Source organism: Mastomys coucha, unplaced genomic scaffold (assembly GCF_008632895.1).
Source record: "Mastomys coucha isolate ucsf_1 unplaced genomic scaffold, UCSF_Mcou_1 pScaffold13, whole genome shotgun sequence".
Taxonomy (NCBI): Eukaryota; Metazoa; Chordata; class Mammalia; order Rodentia; family Muridae; genus Mastomys; species Mastomys coucha.
The window spans coordinates 34,978,612-34,994,694 of NW_022196895.1; the positions used below are offsets into that span (position 1 = coordinate 34,978,612).

A 16,083-nucleotide genomic window follows, 5' to 3' on the forward strand; every position below is an offset into this window, starting at 1 on the left:
AGAGATGTGGTAGGAAAGGGTGACTCAGTGGCCAGGAAGGAAGAGAATAAGAGCGTCTGAAAGAGATGGGGAGGACTTGAGTGGGTATATTTACCTTTAGCACCATGGAAAACTGGGGAAGGAGAGCCAAAGGTCAAGCAAGGCGGACGGTGATGTGATACAGGAGTTGGGAGCCAAGAGGTGCTTGTCTGTGTGTGATCCCCAGTCAACAGGAAAGGTCAATGGGCCGCAAAGCGAGCAAGAAGACATGTCCAGTCGCCTTTCTCCCACACAGACATCTCATCCCATTATTTCATCTTAAGAGGCAAGAATTCTAGGAAACTTTTTCATGAGATGGAGATGTGAGTGGTCCAGGAAGTGATTAAGACATGAATAAGGCTTTGGAAGAAGGCAGGGAGATGCTGAAGGGTTAAGATGATGAGGGAGGTGGGAGGCAGCAAGGAAGATGTGGGAAGAAGGATGAGGCTCAAGGTCAAGGATGATGCTATGAAATCTGGCACAAATCACCAGTGGAGGCTTGGGAAGTGAAGAGATGGGTCAGGAAAAGAAAGACCCATCCCAAGCAGGCTTATGGACCGGGAAGTGAATAGCCAGAGCTCTGAACCCTTCTTACAGAAGTTGCCTGACTCCACAACCCAAGGGCAGATGTGTAAATCCCAGGGAGCCTGAGATAAAAATGAGCCTAGGCACAAGTGAGCCCAGATGGGAAAGGATGTGACACAACAAGGTTTCCTTTTTTCCTACAGTTTGGTGGTTCCTTTGTGGTTTCTGTTTGCCAAGCCCAGGAGGAGGAACAAATGGCAGTGTGGCTCAATAGTTAGTGCAGGGGGGGGGTTGGGCACAGGATAGATCCAGGCTCTGTGACTCCCCAGCTGTGTCACCTGCCACAGGTGCAGACTCCACTGCTCTAAGCCTTGTGTCCTCTCCTGCATAGCCAGGGGAGACACTGAGGAGATATTGCTGAGGTGGCATGGAAGTAGAAGCTGGACTCCTGGCCCACTGGGGTGCCTAATCTTTTGTAACCTCAGATGCACAGGTTGTGAGTAGGTTGGCATCTCCTAAGACAGGATGTGGGGACATCTCACCTCAGTGGCACACACAATGATTTACAGCTTACAGTACTTTAGGTCTGGTCAAACACGGAAACGGGCATCTAGGAAGCAGGAGCTGTGGTACTGGGTAGCTAATTGCTGCATGGTGCTGTAGATTTGCCACTATCTTGGGCTAGTGAAGCCCTTTACCCGGTGGGTAGGAGTCAAGGCTCTAGGGTCGTGGGTTCATTACGACTTTACCTACAAAGTCTCAATTAAAGCCTTCTGTCTTCAGTAGCAGTGGCTGTCCCAGGGCTCCTTTCGGGGTCCTTCCTCTCCACAGTACTCTGGGCACGGGGTTCTTGTAGAGGCGTTTCCCCAGGCACATACAAGCTTCTCTTCGGTTGTCCCGGGGAAGGTTCACAGGGAGACAAACACTGCCTGCTCTTTTCTTCATCGCTAGTCTGTCTGCCTGTTTCAAGGCACTGAGGAAAGAGCTACTGACCTCTAGCCAGACTGGCTGTCTGCAAACCCTTCTCTTTGGGGATGAGGCCGCCTCCTGCAATTTCTTTTCTAATTGTCCTGTTTCACTCTCTGGAAACCAACGTCAGGGAAGTCAGACCTGAATTAACAGCCTTGTCAGTGGAGAGCCACGCTGCACAGAATGTAATTAAAGTCTGATTTTTGTTGAGTGAAGCTCAGCTGGAACCTCCACCCCATGGTCCTGAAATAGAGGACTGGCTTTTGAGTGATACTTGCAGATGCCCCCAGGAGGCCATGGAACCGGAATATAACTGATGGTCAGAGGGGGAATATCAGAGAAGAAGCCCCACCTTCTCAGGACCTGTTTCTGACCCTTAGAGAATCTCATGATGCCTTGTGCACATGACAGCTTTCATGGAGGCCCCAGCAGAACGGCATCAGTGAATCAGGAAAAGATGGTGTGCTACGTTAGATGGGCCAGCATCAATCGCTCATTTATCTGTCAGTCTGTCTGTTTGCCTTTGTGTCTGTCTGTTTGTCCTCTGGTGTATCTTCCCAAAAAACATGGCAGCTAAGCTGAGCATACGGAGTAGCCTATAAAGATGGGTACATGGCTGGTAAGCCAAGCTCAAGTCAAGGAAAGAAACAGAGCAAATCGATATTTTGTTGCTGAATGGAGCCACCTACTGGGTAACTTTTAAAGAATGAAGATTGATTTAACTCATGGTTCTGGAGGACAGGAAGTCCAAGGTCAAGGGGTCACATTTAGTGGGGACTGTCTTCTCTCCTCAGAGTTGCGGGCAGCACAAGGCATCAGATGGCAAGAGAGAGACACAACAGAGGCCGAGCAGGCTTGGAAAGACCTACCCTGAGCTAGTGACTTGGTTCTGACCGGTAAAGGTTCTTGCTCCCTAGCCTATGACCTGAGTTCAGTACCCAGGATCTACATGGTACAAGAAAGAATGAACTATTGCAAGTTGCTCTCTGAGCTCTACACATGTGCCATAGTATGTGCTAGTATGTGCATATGGACATGGACACACATGTGAATAAGGAAATATATGTAAAAACTGAAAAAAAAAAAAAAAGAAAACCCTTACCCTGAAGGAAAGATACATAGCTCAGTTGGTAGGGTGTATTCCTGGCATGTATGAGGTTCTAGGTTCAACCCTCCACACTGCCTCACCCAGGTGAGGTAGCATATGCTTGTCACCCCAGTTAGGGGGATCAGAAATTCAAAGTCAGCTTCCTTGGCTACATGGTAAGTTTGAGAACAGTCTGCATTAGAGACTATCTCAAAAACAGACAAATTTAAAGACCTACCTTGGAGATGGCACAGTAGCCCATTACTCCACGAGGCTGTTCAAAGCCATCATGACACAGCCACCTCTCCTAGGGCCTTCCCGATCTCAGCTCTGATTATCTTACAATGAGGATGGCTTTCAGCTCGAGAGTTGGTAGAGACATTCAGGCAAGCCCTTAGTCCCTCACAGACAGAAGGGGAAAAGAAGACGGAAAACACAACAGTCTGTCTTATCTACCAACAGAAATAGCAGTCTTGGGGAACCCTGAGGAGACCAGGGTCTGGGCTTTCACCTTATTCATGACTTAGAAATGGAGGGAGCACTCTGGCTGGCCTGCTGATAGCTGTCTGCAGAAAGCTCTCCCATTCTCTCTCTTTCCTAAGTTTTCCAACCCAACTGCCCCTTTGGCCCTGCTCCCACCAACTTGGGATGCCACAGAGGGCTACCCACCCACTTGTGCTCACAAAAGCAGGCCTGTCTGGATCCGAGAAGGGTAACACATGGGGACAGCCTGGGGAACCACACCACTCTCCTCTGAGGAAGCTGGCAGGGCTAGTCAGGAGGGAAGAGCCTCTCAGCCCAGACAGAGACAGAACATGAAAGCATGGGTTCAAGCAGGGCTGCATGGTGGGTTTGTACCACTGACCCAAAGAGTCTAAACTAACTAAGCCGCCATCTAATCTTTTGTGGTAAACCAGTTCAAAATGCTCACTTTTCCATTGGCAACTGTTACCCTTATGTCTAGGATCAGTGGTTCTCAGCCTGTGGGTCTCAACCCCTTTGGGGGTTGAACGAGCCTTTCACAGGGATTACTCAAGACCCGCAGAAAACATGGATATGTACATTACAACTCATAACAGTAGCAAAATTACAGTTAGGAAGTAGCAATAAAAATAATTTTATCATGGGGGGGGTCACCTCAACATGAGGGACTGCATTAAAGGGTGCAAGCATTTGGAAAGCTGGTGTATCTTAGGGTTTTCTGCTGTGAACAGACCAAAGCAACTCTTATAAGGACAACACTTAATTGGGGCTGGCTTACAGGTTCAGAGGTTTATCATTATCATCAAGATGGGAGTATGGCAGCTTCCAGGCAGGTACGGCACTGGAGGAGCCGAGAGTTCTACATCTTTATCTGAAGGCTACTAGAAGACTGGCTCCCACACGGTTAGGAGGAGGGTAGGGTCTCATTGCCCACACCCACAGTGACACACTTCTTCCAACAAGGCCACAGCTACTCCAATAAGGCCACACCTCCTAATAGTGCCACTCCCTGGGCCAACCCTATTCAAACCATCACAGTTGGGAACCACTGTCTTAGATAAGTACAAGAGAAGATGTGGACACTAACTATGGCATTTGTCAAGTCTTGGTGGCTGGGACTTCACAGCATGATGTTGGAGAGGTTGCACTTAGCCTCCCTGTCCTGTCAGGGAGCCGCCCCATGGAGGCTATTATGAACAAGAAACCTGGCTAGACTGAACAAGAGAGTAAAGTCAGAATCATGGTTAGAGACACAGGCTTCAATGTGAGGCATCCTGGATTTAAATCCACAAAGTCAGGTGACCGTTCTGACCTTCAGTCACTGCATCTGTAAGCAACCGCAGCTCCTACCCTTCATGTGGTTACCCAGGTGCGAGAGAAGCACTTGTGCCAGCCCCTGGCCCATAGTAAAACATCCATTGCAGAATCTCATCTTACAGCCGCTATGTTCGTTGTTATGATGATTCGGGATGAATAAGATGGTCTCACTGTCTTTGAGAGTGGACGAGATGTTAAGTCATAAACGCCGTATCAGGCTCTGCTAAGTGCTATGAGAGGCCATTACCAGGAGCTGAGAATACAGGGTAGGGTTTGGTGGAAAATGAGGTGACTCTGCCAGAAGGACAAGCAGGCTTTGCGTGTGTGGGAGCAGAATAAAGGAATCACTTGAACAAAGGCCTATGGGAAAGCAGAGAGCATTTCCTTAGCCTTAGGTTGTTGAACAGAGGGTTTAGCAGGGATGCCCAAGGTTAGAGTAAGTTTGACACTGGATCCTAGAGGACCTCAAATGATGTTATTTCAGTGAGCTTAGACTCTCTCCTGCCTACTTTTGCTATGGCTTGTCTTTTCCCTCTAACACTTGTAGTAGTCTAAGAAAAGCAGCCCATTATGTGGTGTTTATTTTGTGTTAGTGTATGTGCATGTGTGAGGAGATGTGCATGTATGTATGTGTGTGCGTGCACTGACACACATGCACTTTTGTATACACGTATGTATTTTGCATGAGAGGAAGCTGTCCTCCACTATCACTGGCTACCTTACCTCAAAGGATAAGGTGGGGGTCTGCCAGTGAATGCTGCATTCACCAAGATCCACTTGTCTCTGCCCCCACTGACCCTACTGCTAGACTTACAAAAACATGCAACCATTCCTGGCTTTTGAATGTGGTGGGTTTGGGGGCTCCAATTCAAGTTCTCACGTTGGTACAGCAGGCACTGTAGCCACCGAGCTGTCTCCCTAGTCCCAAGAAAAGCCATTTTACCATTGACTGTTCTGAGGTGTGGTTTCTTAATACACAGCAGGCCCACAGCCAACACCAGCCAAGCACATAGTGTGTGTGTGTTGCCGGACAATCAGATGTGCCATCTGTGATCTCGATATTGAACAGACATGGCTGCACATCCTAAGACTTTGGATTCATTCCCGTAGCTAGATGGAAATGGGAGAGCTTAGCTTGGCCATCAGCAGTGTTTTATTACACACAGGGCCTGCAGCAGTGGTTTAAGGAAATCCTTCCACAGTTCCACCATGACATGCTCCGAGAGCTATGACTTAGAAGAAGTTCCCTACATTCAACTGACAAACTCAAATCGTGCTTGTTCATCTAATCATCGATCAGTCTCCGGCCTCCTTACAGTCAGCCAGTGTTTCAGCGGGTACTCTGTTTTACTCCTTTACGGTTTGCTGTCGGTAAGAAAAGTGTCTGCCCGTACTATGCTTCCAGCACAGCCCACTGAGTACCTACTATGTGCTTGTCAACATCAGTCTGTTCACCAGACGAGACACAGTGCCTCTGTGATCTGCACAGCAGAGTTAGTTATTTCTGGATTGTTCTATAAAACTGAGAGCAATTTAGGATGGCTCTAGACAGCCCTGCTTTTTTTTTTTTTCCACTCTATTTGTTTAGAGTTAAGGAGAGACAGTTATAAAACACAGCTGGCTTCAGGAGAAAAGGGACTACATTCTTTACGCAGCTGTGAACCACGGAATTATTTAAATTTAGCTCTAATCCAACTAACCTAGTTCTTGGTAAGGAGGAAAACAAGAACCACTATCTTTAACGTGCTGGGTTTTGGCATCTCCCCCAATCCCAAATGAGGAAAAGGAGCAGTAAAGATAGCAGATATTTTGACTGCTTTTAAGATTCATTCTCTTTGGTTCCCACAGAAAAAAAAAATGGGTAGGAGGTTGTTTTCCAAATCTGAGGATAAAGTTCCCTTAACTGTCTTACCCAGTTTTCCCTTACTTTACCCAGTGTCCTTCTCATTGATGCACAGGGACCAGAGGTTCCAAGGATGGGTCTTCTGTGGCCACATAGCTGTCGAGGGGTCAGACTGCCTGACTTCAGGATTCGCATTTTAGTCACAATTGGGATTTTTCCTAACTTACCCCATTGTGGTGGAGTTGCACCAAGAACATACTCAAAAGGAGAGCAAGGAGCAGCCATGAGGAAATGGAGGCATTTCAGACACATCTAGGTTCTAATTGTTCTGAAGGACAATGGCAAAAAACAGGCCAGCTGACTTGCTCCTCTTTTGTATTTGAGTGGGTTTCCTTTTTAATGGTAACATGACTGCTACCACCTGAACATTTGTGTGTCCCTAATTCCCATGCTGAGCCCCCTTCTCCAAGGTAGTAGTAGGAGGTGATGCCTTTTGCAAATGAGTAGAGCTCAGGGGCAGAGCCTGCACGCAGGGCATTGCCGGGCCACAGAGATCTGTCACTCCTCTACTTCACAGGAAAAGAAGTCAGCCTACATCAGACACTAGGTCTGATGGCTCCTGGGTCTTGGACTCTCCAACATTCAGAACCATAAGAAATAAACTGCCTTCACTTAGGAACCACCCAGTGTATAGGATTTGGTATAGGACCCAATCATAATCAGGGTTAGGATTAGGGTTAGAGCTAGGGTTAGGGTTAGGGTTAGGGTTAGAGCTACGGCTAGGTGTAGGGCTAGGGCTATGTTTAGGTTTAGAGCTAGGGCTAGGGCTAGGCCTAGGGCTAGGGTTAGGGTTAGGTTTAGGGCTAGGGCTTTGCTAGGGCTAGGGCTAGGGCTAGGGTTAGGGTTAGGGTTAGGTTTAGGGTTAGGGTTAGGGTTAGGGCTAGGGCTAGGGCTAGGGTTAGGGTTAGGGTTAGGGTTAGGGTTAGGGTTATGGTAGTGCAGAACCATTGAACATTACCAACTGAATATTCAACAGTAGGAAACTTACTACAAGTTATAGAGGAATATGCTGCAACAACTCAAAATTTTGTTTTGGGAATATATTAAATAGGATAGAGAGTATATGTGCTCTATTGAGGGAAAATCCTATAAATACAGTTTGATCCTGTGTTTGTTACTCATGCATATAATAGGTAAGCAGGATAATAAACAGACTGATATAAGCACAAGGGCAAATCTGCTGAGGTATAAATCAACATTTCTAGGAGTTTAACAATAACAAGTATATTTTTACTTTTTTTAAAGTTTCCTAAGCTTTATTTTATACTTCCAGCAATAAAACTGGCCCCTCTAGTTATCCAAAAATAATTTTGAGTGACAACCTCTTATGTATTCAAGAACATAATTCAACAAGAAAATTTTTGGTTATTCTTTGTGAAGATACTGTATTCGAATCCATAAAACCTAAAAGTGAGAAAGACTTCAAATTCACTCATGCTCACTGCTGGTAAAATGCTCTGTGTTGTGTCTCTTGGAATTTTAAAAGAAATTACATTTTTATCATGTGCATGTTTTTGTGTATAGGGGGTTGCACCATGTGTGGAATTCGGATACAACTTTTAGGGGTCATTTCTCTCCTTCGACCATCTGGGTCTGGGGATCAAACTCAGGCTATCATGTTTGGCAGCAGCAGATTCTTTTAAACCCAAAACCACCTTGCTAGCATCCCTCAAGTCTTTTCTGTGCAGATGTTAAAATGTATAGTAGTGAAGCTATGATGTGTCTCAGTGGTAGAACACTTACTAGAATATACAAGTCCCTGGCAAATTCAGTCTGCAACCTAGCAAAAGAAAGACACACACACACACTGCACACATATGCACTTACCTACACACATGCACAAACACACACACAACACACACAATGCACACATATGCACTTACACACAAACACAACACAACACACACACACACACATTGAAAAAGCATACACAAATATCCATAGCTTCTTTAAGAATGGCAGATTTGGGCCAGGCAGTGATGGCACACACCTTTAATCCCAGCCCTTGGGTGGCAAAGGCAGGTAGATTTCTGAGTTTGAGGCCAGCCTGGTCTACAGAATGAGTTCCAAGACAGCCAGGGCTACACAGAGAAATCTTGTCTTGAAAAAAATCAAAAGAAAAAAAAAAGGGATTTGAGCCATGCTTGATGATGTAATCCTTTCATTGTAATTATTCAAAAGGCTGAAGCAGGAGAATGACAAGTTCAAGACCTATCTGGGCACTTTAGTTAGTCCCTCATCGCAAAATAAAAAGTAAAATGAGAACTAAGTGTGTACATCAGTGGTAAAGTAATTTCCTAACAATCAAAGACTAGGTTTAAGCCTCACTAACACAGACATGCATGCACACACATGAACAACACACATACACAATACACACACACACACACACACACACACACACACACGCACACGCACACGCACATGCGCGAACACTCTCACACATACACACAAGTGCATTTGCCACATTTGGCTTCGCAGCCTTTCCAAACATGACAGAGACATGTACCATGATGAAAACAATATTTACACACCTTCCAGAAGATTCAAAGGGGGCCAGTATTGGACACACAGCTTACCGTGCTTAGAAAGCTAGTAAAGACAGCTGTTGTAACCAATAACTAGGTTATCCCGAGCAGTATCCTTATTCTACTAAGCACTTGTGGCAGAGGGGCTGGATAGTCCTTTCTTCTGTCTCATGATTGTACAATACAGTTCTGCCAGCTTTCGGAGGGAGACTGTTCAGTGATTGGCAAGTTGGAACCAACAGCCTGTTCCTAGGATGGCCCTTCTGGCCTGTCTTTCGTGCATCTTTTCAGTTTTTCCTTCGCTTTGTTGAGTCTGTTCTCCTGCCAAGAGCCAAGTGACAACTTAACTACCACCATCGTCACCCACTATCTCCAACTGCCCAATGGCTCTCTACAGCAGTCAAAATAAAGCCTCCAGTCCGCATGGCTCCAAGGCTCTGTATCATCTCCTCATTGCATGTCTCCCAGCCTTACCCAGACCCACTTCCCCTTCCATCTGGGCTTCCTGCTATGTTCTAGAACACACCAAGCTCCTCCCACCTCAGGAAGAGAAGACTCTATCTGCCTATTCTTGGCCTCTGCCTCTGTCACCTCCCAGAGATTTGCTTCTCTGCCCTGTTTATCACAGTCTCCCCAGCCAAGTCTTCCTTGTTGCTTTTCCATCACAGACCTGTCACAGTCTCTGCCAACGTCTCTAACTTCTTCTTTGGCATACCACGAGTGCGCATGCATGCGTCCATGCACGTACGCGAGCGCGTACTTTCTTTGACCCTGCCCTTGCTTCTGCTGCATTAGAATATGAGTTCCTTAAGGGCAGGGACCGCTGCTGCCCTGTCCTTGTTCCTGTGCAGTTCCCCTCAGGAAGTGCATGCTAAAGCAAGGTGAAAGGAAAGGATTCTGCCGGCACTGGAAGAGGGGTTGTCTTTCCAGGCAGCCCTGCTTACTGTGGATGGAGGCAGTGTGTCTTGCTCAGTCCTAGCATTACAGTGCAGGTTAAAAATACTTCCCCCCCCGCCCCCCGGCCCCCACCTCGGGTAGAGTGAGGAGAGAGAAGATGGGGAGAGATAATGAGCAACATAAGCTGGCCGAGCAACATAAGCTGGCCGGCACCTCCTGGCAGGATATGATGCTGGCCAGGAAGAAAAGGATCTGACAGGAAAACACTGTCAGGGCTGCCTCCGCTGACAAATGGACAGCTCCTTGCCCTTTACCAGAAGCCCTCTCCCTCCAGCTGCAAGTCTGTGAGATGTTTTCTGAAATTCCTCCTCCTCTCTCTGTGTCTCTGTGTCTCTCCCTGTGTCTGTACTGTATGCATGTATACAAGTTTGTGCGTGTGCAGGTAGTTGCATATATGTGTGCAGACACAGGAGGAGGCCAGGCATCAACACTGAATCCTCCTGCCTCCACCCACATGCCTGCACCCCATCCCACTTCCTCCTTCGTGTCAGGATTACTGTTCTATGGTACTCAGCTTTTTATGTTGATGCAGGGGATGCGAATAAAGGCAGGCACCTTGTTAACAGTTAGAGCCATCTAAGCAGCCCATAAGGCTTTTTCAATAAGCGAAACAAACAAAACAGTCTCTTTATGTAGCCAGGTAGATCTCAAACTCCCAACTTCGGTCTCAGCCTCCCAAGTGCTAAGATTATGTATCAATGCCACCCAGCCGATGAAAAGACAACATGTCACCAATTCAAGATAGATTTCCCTCTTACAGCCAAGACGTGCTCAAAGATTTTCAAGACAGTTCCTAGAACATCGGTCCCCGCAGCCCTCATCTGACTGTTGATGAGTGTGAAGGAGAGACATGATGAGGCCCTCTTTGGCCCATCCTTCCCCTGACCTCCCCCAGGGCCTACCCAGCGTGGGATCCAAACCTCCCACCCAACACAGTAGGCTCAGGCCAGCTACCCCAAGGTGAAGCCGCCCTCCAAAAGCTTGGCTCAGTCTAGGACTGCGTAAGGCAGGGAGGGTCAGGTCAATGGGTCACCAGAAACAACTGGGGCATTGCCTTAGAAACGCCCTCCCTGCTTGCTTGTGCTGCAGGCCTCTGGATCCACCCTGATCCAGCTGTGTATTAAACCCTCAGGCCTTAGTGGGAGGTGGGAGGGAGTATCAGGAAGGGCTAAAGGGGGACTGGAGAGGTTCCAGCTTCCTTTGGAGAGAGTATCAATCTTCAGTGAGCAGCTGCCCAAAGACCCCGGAGAGCAGCCAGGTTTGAATCCATATTACTTCCTAGGCCTCAGGGGTAAAAGAGGAGCTGAGTGGGATGTGGGCGCAGCCGACATCTCCTCCTCCACACTTTGGCCTGGACCCCTTCCCAGACTTCATCTCTCTGTGCTGCTTTGGAGGCCAAGTGATGTGCTCATGGTCACCTGGTGCAAGGCAAGCGATTCGCAGATCCCTGAGACATTGATCCCACTGGCTGTTTCTGTAGCCACAAGGGCGGGGCAAGGCAGGGAACTAAAGGCATCAATAGAGACAGCTGCACTCTGCCACGTATCACCTCTAGTCTGACGATAGCCAGATAGTCGATAGTAGATAGACGATAGTCTGCTCTGTCAAGCAGAAAGAATAGTTCCTCAGCTAAAGTCAGCAGGAGGGAGGACAGATCATCAGACAGGCAATGGCTGTGCAATCTGCTACTGTCAACAGCCCCAGCCATCCCTGTCACCCTTTTCCAAGTGATCTGAACCCAACGCCAGCTTCAGGGGTCACTGAACAGAATTTTGGGGGGAGGCCCTGCATGGTTCCTGGGGTAGGAAGCCCAAAGGTTTTGTGCATAGGGCAAAAGGAACAAAGGCCTACATGTTCTTAGGCATTGTTGGGGACATCCACAGCTCAGTGTGGCAAATAGGTAACCTGCATCTACTCTGGATGCCTTCAGCATTTCAGAGAGCTCTTAGCTGACTGACTCCAGGTCCCTGACATGAAGAAAAGTCCACAATGATAATCTTCCCTTTGGAGATGGGGGACTCTGGGCAGGGCTACCAGAATCAGCAGGGCAGGGGAAAACCTTCATAGTCCTGAACTATCTTTTCTTTTCTTTTTCTTTTTTCTTTTTTAGTTTAAAGATGGTCATATGGGGGCAGGTCCAGCTGTGGGCTCTGAGAGGCCCCTTCCTGGATGGCAGCAGTAGTTCTAGGGTGAGATATCATGGACCTTGAGCATATCTTCCCCAGTCAGACTGAGGACTTAGAACCACATCAGGGCTACTGAAGTCCTACTGAAGGAACTGGGGATTGGAGCAGTGAAGAACCTGAGGAAGAGCAGGAGGGGACAGGAGCAGGCCCAGCAGGCTACTTGTACCAGCCCCTCAAATCAAGACCCTGAACAAGAAGAGGTGGAACTGACACCAGTGGATGAAGGAGAAGATGGAGCTGCTGACATCCAAGGTCGGATTCAGGCCCTGTGGCTTCCTTTGCCAGACCCTCCACTGGAGAGTGAATATGAAGATGAGGAAGGAGCTGCAGCATTGAGCAACCACAGCTCTATCCCGGTGAACCAGAACACTAGACTTGGTGAAAAGGATGATGGCTGGAGTAAGCCTGCCTGCACCAGGGGTTCCTGCCTGGGCTCGGGAGATATCGGATGCTCAGTGGGAAGATGTGGTACAGAAAGCTCTCCAAGCCCGGCAGGCATCCTCTGCCTGGAAGTGACGAGAGAGAGAGAGAGAGAGAGAGAGAGAGAGAGAGAGAGAGAGAGAGAGAGAGAGACTGCCTTATCTCCCTACATTCCAAGCCAGGACCAGCACAGGACTAACAACTCTGGTTTTAACAGCCTTCTTCCCATGTCCCTTTCACAGCAAGGCGAATCAGACCTCTCAGAGTCCCACTTTATTCAGTTCTGTACATATGGGGACGTCGGCCCAAGCCCTGCCCACCTTAGCATGTATCACTCTGTGGAGAATAAAGCACCCTATGTACACAGCCAAAAAAAAAAAAAAAAAGTCATATGGAAATTTCCAGAAACCTTGAGTCTATCAGTAATGATAATAGTTCAAATTTCATTGAGGAAATATTAGTTGTTATTGATGCACTGGGAACTAAAGCATGATGGGTGTTATCTCAAATGTCTAACCCTCTGAGGTGGGCACAGCCAACCCTGAGGCAGCGCTGGTAGTGCTGGCGGGCACTGTGAAGTTTACCTGTGTCAACTCACAAATGCGTGGCAAGAGCCGTAAGAAATAGGCGCTGTCATAATGTTTACTTAATAGAGCCTTAAACATTGTTTAACTCATCCGGGAGCACACGGCTAGGGAGTGCTGGATCCTGGATTTAAACCCAGACCATCCTTCCCCATAGCCTCTGTCCTTGACTACTAGGCTACACACGTGAGCACCACGGGCTGGAGGAAGATGGGTAAGAATGGGCGTTGTTAGAAAACTTCCTGACCTACTCAGAGCCCGAAGACTTTGCGTCCCCCTAACTAGCCAGGGAGAATGAGAACAGATTTTATGCAGCTAACTGCATGAAGCCTTCAGTGTTGGGGAGAAACCTTTGAAAGATGCCATTTTGAACCTAACCCTCATCAACCATTTCGAAACATCCATCTACCAGACGTCATAATTGCACTGAAGGAGGAATACTGTGCCATGCGACTTACTCCAAAAGCCAGTTCACCCAGCCTCTGACTCTGAGATAAGGGACCTGCTCTCTCCTCAGGGCAAGGCTCTGGAGCATTGGTTCCCAACTCCTGCCCTTGCTGGGTATTCTTGATGGGGATTCTGTTGAGGCAGGAGGAAAGCAGCATCCTCTAGAAGCACTTTCTTTCTCTAGAGTCTCCAGAGGGCACTTTGTATATGCTGGGTGATGACCATGAGCCACTCTGTTATCCCCATCAGTGAGGAAAGCCCTGGGTCTTTCCCGAGTGTTTGACATCACTCACTTGCTTAAGATGCCCCCCATCCATGAGATTATTCATCACTATGTGAATTACACACTTGGCATAGTCCTCCATCTGCCTAAAGCAGTGGCTTTCAACCTTCTCACCACTGGGACCCTTTCCTTGGGTTGTGGTGGCTCCCCCTCCCCCCATAAAATTACCTTTGTTGTTAGTTCATAACTGTAATTTTGCTACTCTTAGGAATCAGAGTGTAAATATCTGGTATTTCTGATGGTCTTAGGCAAACCCTTGTGAGAGGGTCTCGACCCACAGGTAGAGAACCCCTGCCCTCCGTGCCTCTGCAGAGGTGACATCAAGCCAGCTAAACCAGAGCAGCTGAGGACTGACAGGTCCTGAACTCAGGTTTCAGAGCTCTGCTCTCAGATGCAAATGAGTTGTGAGAACAGAAGAGGGTGGCTGGACTCCTCATTGCTGGCCCCGGGGGCCTTGGCTCTCTTACTCCCAAGATGGAGTGATTCGCTCATTCCATTCACTGTCCTCTGTGGCAAGCCTCTGTCCTGGGGAGGGAGCCAGAACAAGACAGACAAACGCTGGTTCCTGCCCTGTGAGGCTTATGTTCTAATAGAATCTGATAGACTAGGCAGTAGCAATGTTTTTTTTTAATATTGCCACAATGGCTACTGATTGGGGTAAGGCCGTGTAGGAAAGACGGGCGAAGACTAGAGTTACAGGAAGCTTCTTTGAGGTAAGGCCTGAAGCTGAGAATAAACAAAACAAGATACTCTGCTATGTGAAGAACTCAGAGGAAAGCATTCCACACTGAGGGCACAGTTGCAAAGCCCCAGAGGCAGGAGCAAGCCAGCAAAAGGAAAGGAAGAAAGCCACCTGGCTCAAGTGAGGGTTACATGTGTTAGGCTGCTCTTTCTCTTCCTTCATTAGTTCATCCTTGCCTAGCCATCTCCAGTGTCTCTGTTTAAATCCAGAGGAAGTAGGGATTCCTACTGTGGCACAGAGGGGACAAGGAAGTAAAGTGCATTCAGTTTGCTCCAGCAGGACTTTCGTGACAGGTCATTTAACTCCTTCACGATTGTAGGCAATAGCACTGTTTTAGCTCCCTCTTCTCTTCTCTTCTCTTCTCTTCTCTTCTCTTCTCTTCTCTTCTCTTCTCTTCTCTTCTCTTCTCTCCTCTCCTCTCCTCTCCTCTCCCCTCCCCTCCTCTCATTTCTTCTCCTCTCCTCTTTTCTCTCCTTTCCTTCTTTCCTTCCTCCCTCCCTCCCTTCCTTCTTTCCTTCCCAGGCTCCATCTATGTAGCCCATGTTGTCCTTAAATTCTGATCCTCCTGCCTCAGCCTCCTAAGTGCTGAGGTTACAGGTGTGTTCCATCACACTTGCTCTCGGCTTCTTACATGAAGTCATGACTAAGACACAGGTAGCGTTGTGGCCTACGCGTGTCCCCACCCAGCAACTTTGGTCCCTTTTCATACCTCTCTCTACTAGCTTTCTCGTCTGTTTACTGCCACTCTTCTCTGTCCCCTTCTTTCTCCAACTTTGTCTACCATCCCTAGCCCTTGCTGAACAATTAGATCCCCAAATGTGTACCAGCTGTTGCTACTGCAGGTAGAGCACAAGCAGAAAGAAGAGGCTGTGTTGTCCCCTGGGAACTTTGTCCCCTTCCAGTGAGGTCTGGTTACCTGAAGTATGACATTGCTTGGCTGCCTAGCTTACTGCTGGGATCTAGTGACCACAGATAACTGCTGTGGTTTGAATGTGAAATGTCTCCCAGAGGCTCACATTTGAACACTTGGTCCTCAGCATGTAGTTCTGGTTGGAAGGCTGTGGAATCTTTAAGAGGTGGAGCCTTGATCGAGGAAGTGGGTCATCGGAGGTGGGCCTTGAAGTTTTATAGCCCGCCCCTACTTCCTGTCTCTCTTGGCTTCTTGTCTACAGGATCAGGTATCCTGTCCTTGGACCAACTATGCTTTCCCTGCCTTGAAGGGCTGTATTCTTTCTTAAACTGTAAGCCAAAACAAACCCTGCAGACCTTACGTTGCTTTTTACTAGATATTTGTCACGGCAAGAAAAGTAATGGTACACTGTGCCTCTTTGGACCCTTTGGCATCCAGTGCATTGTGGCTGGAACACATTCTCTTCCCTTAGGATCTTGCAACACTGTAAAACTGAGGAACTGGCAAACAGCTCTTGGACTGCTGCTGCTGCCCCAACCCTGCTTCTTTAGCCGAATGAGAGTTTCCTTATATAGAGTCACATTTTCTAAGCCAGTGGTTCTCAGCCGGTGGGTCATGGAACCCTTTGGAGGTCTCATATCAGAGATCCTGCTTATCAGATATTTGCTACAATTAATAACAATAGCAAAATTGCAGTTAGGAAGTAGCAACAAAATAATTTCAT

The 16,083-nt window shown here is 47.8% G+C and overlaps 1 protein-coding gene and 1 pseudogene across 3 annotated transcripts in view; one reads left to right on the forward strand and one right to left on the reverse strand.

Moving 5' to 3' along the window:
- Positions 1-16,083, reverse strand: part of Fgf1 (fibroblast growth factor 1) — a 91,164-nt gene that overhangs the window by 58,688 nt on the left and 16,393 nt on the right. The window lies entirely within an intron of this gene.
- Positions 11,948-12,779, forward strand: LOC116087088 (annotated as a pseudogene).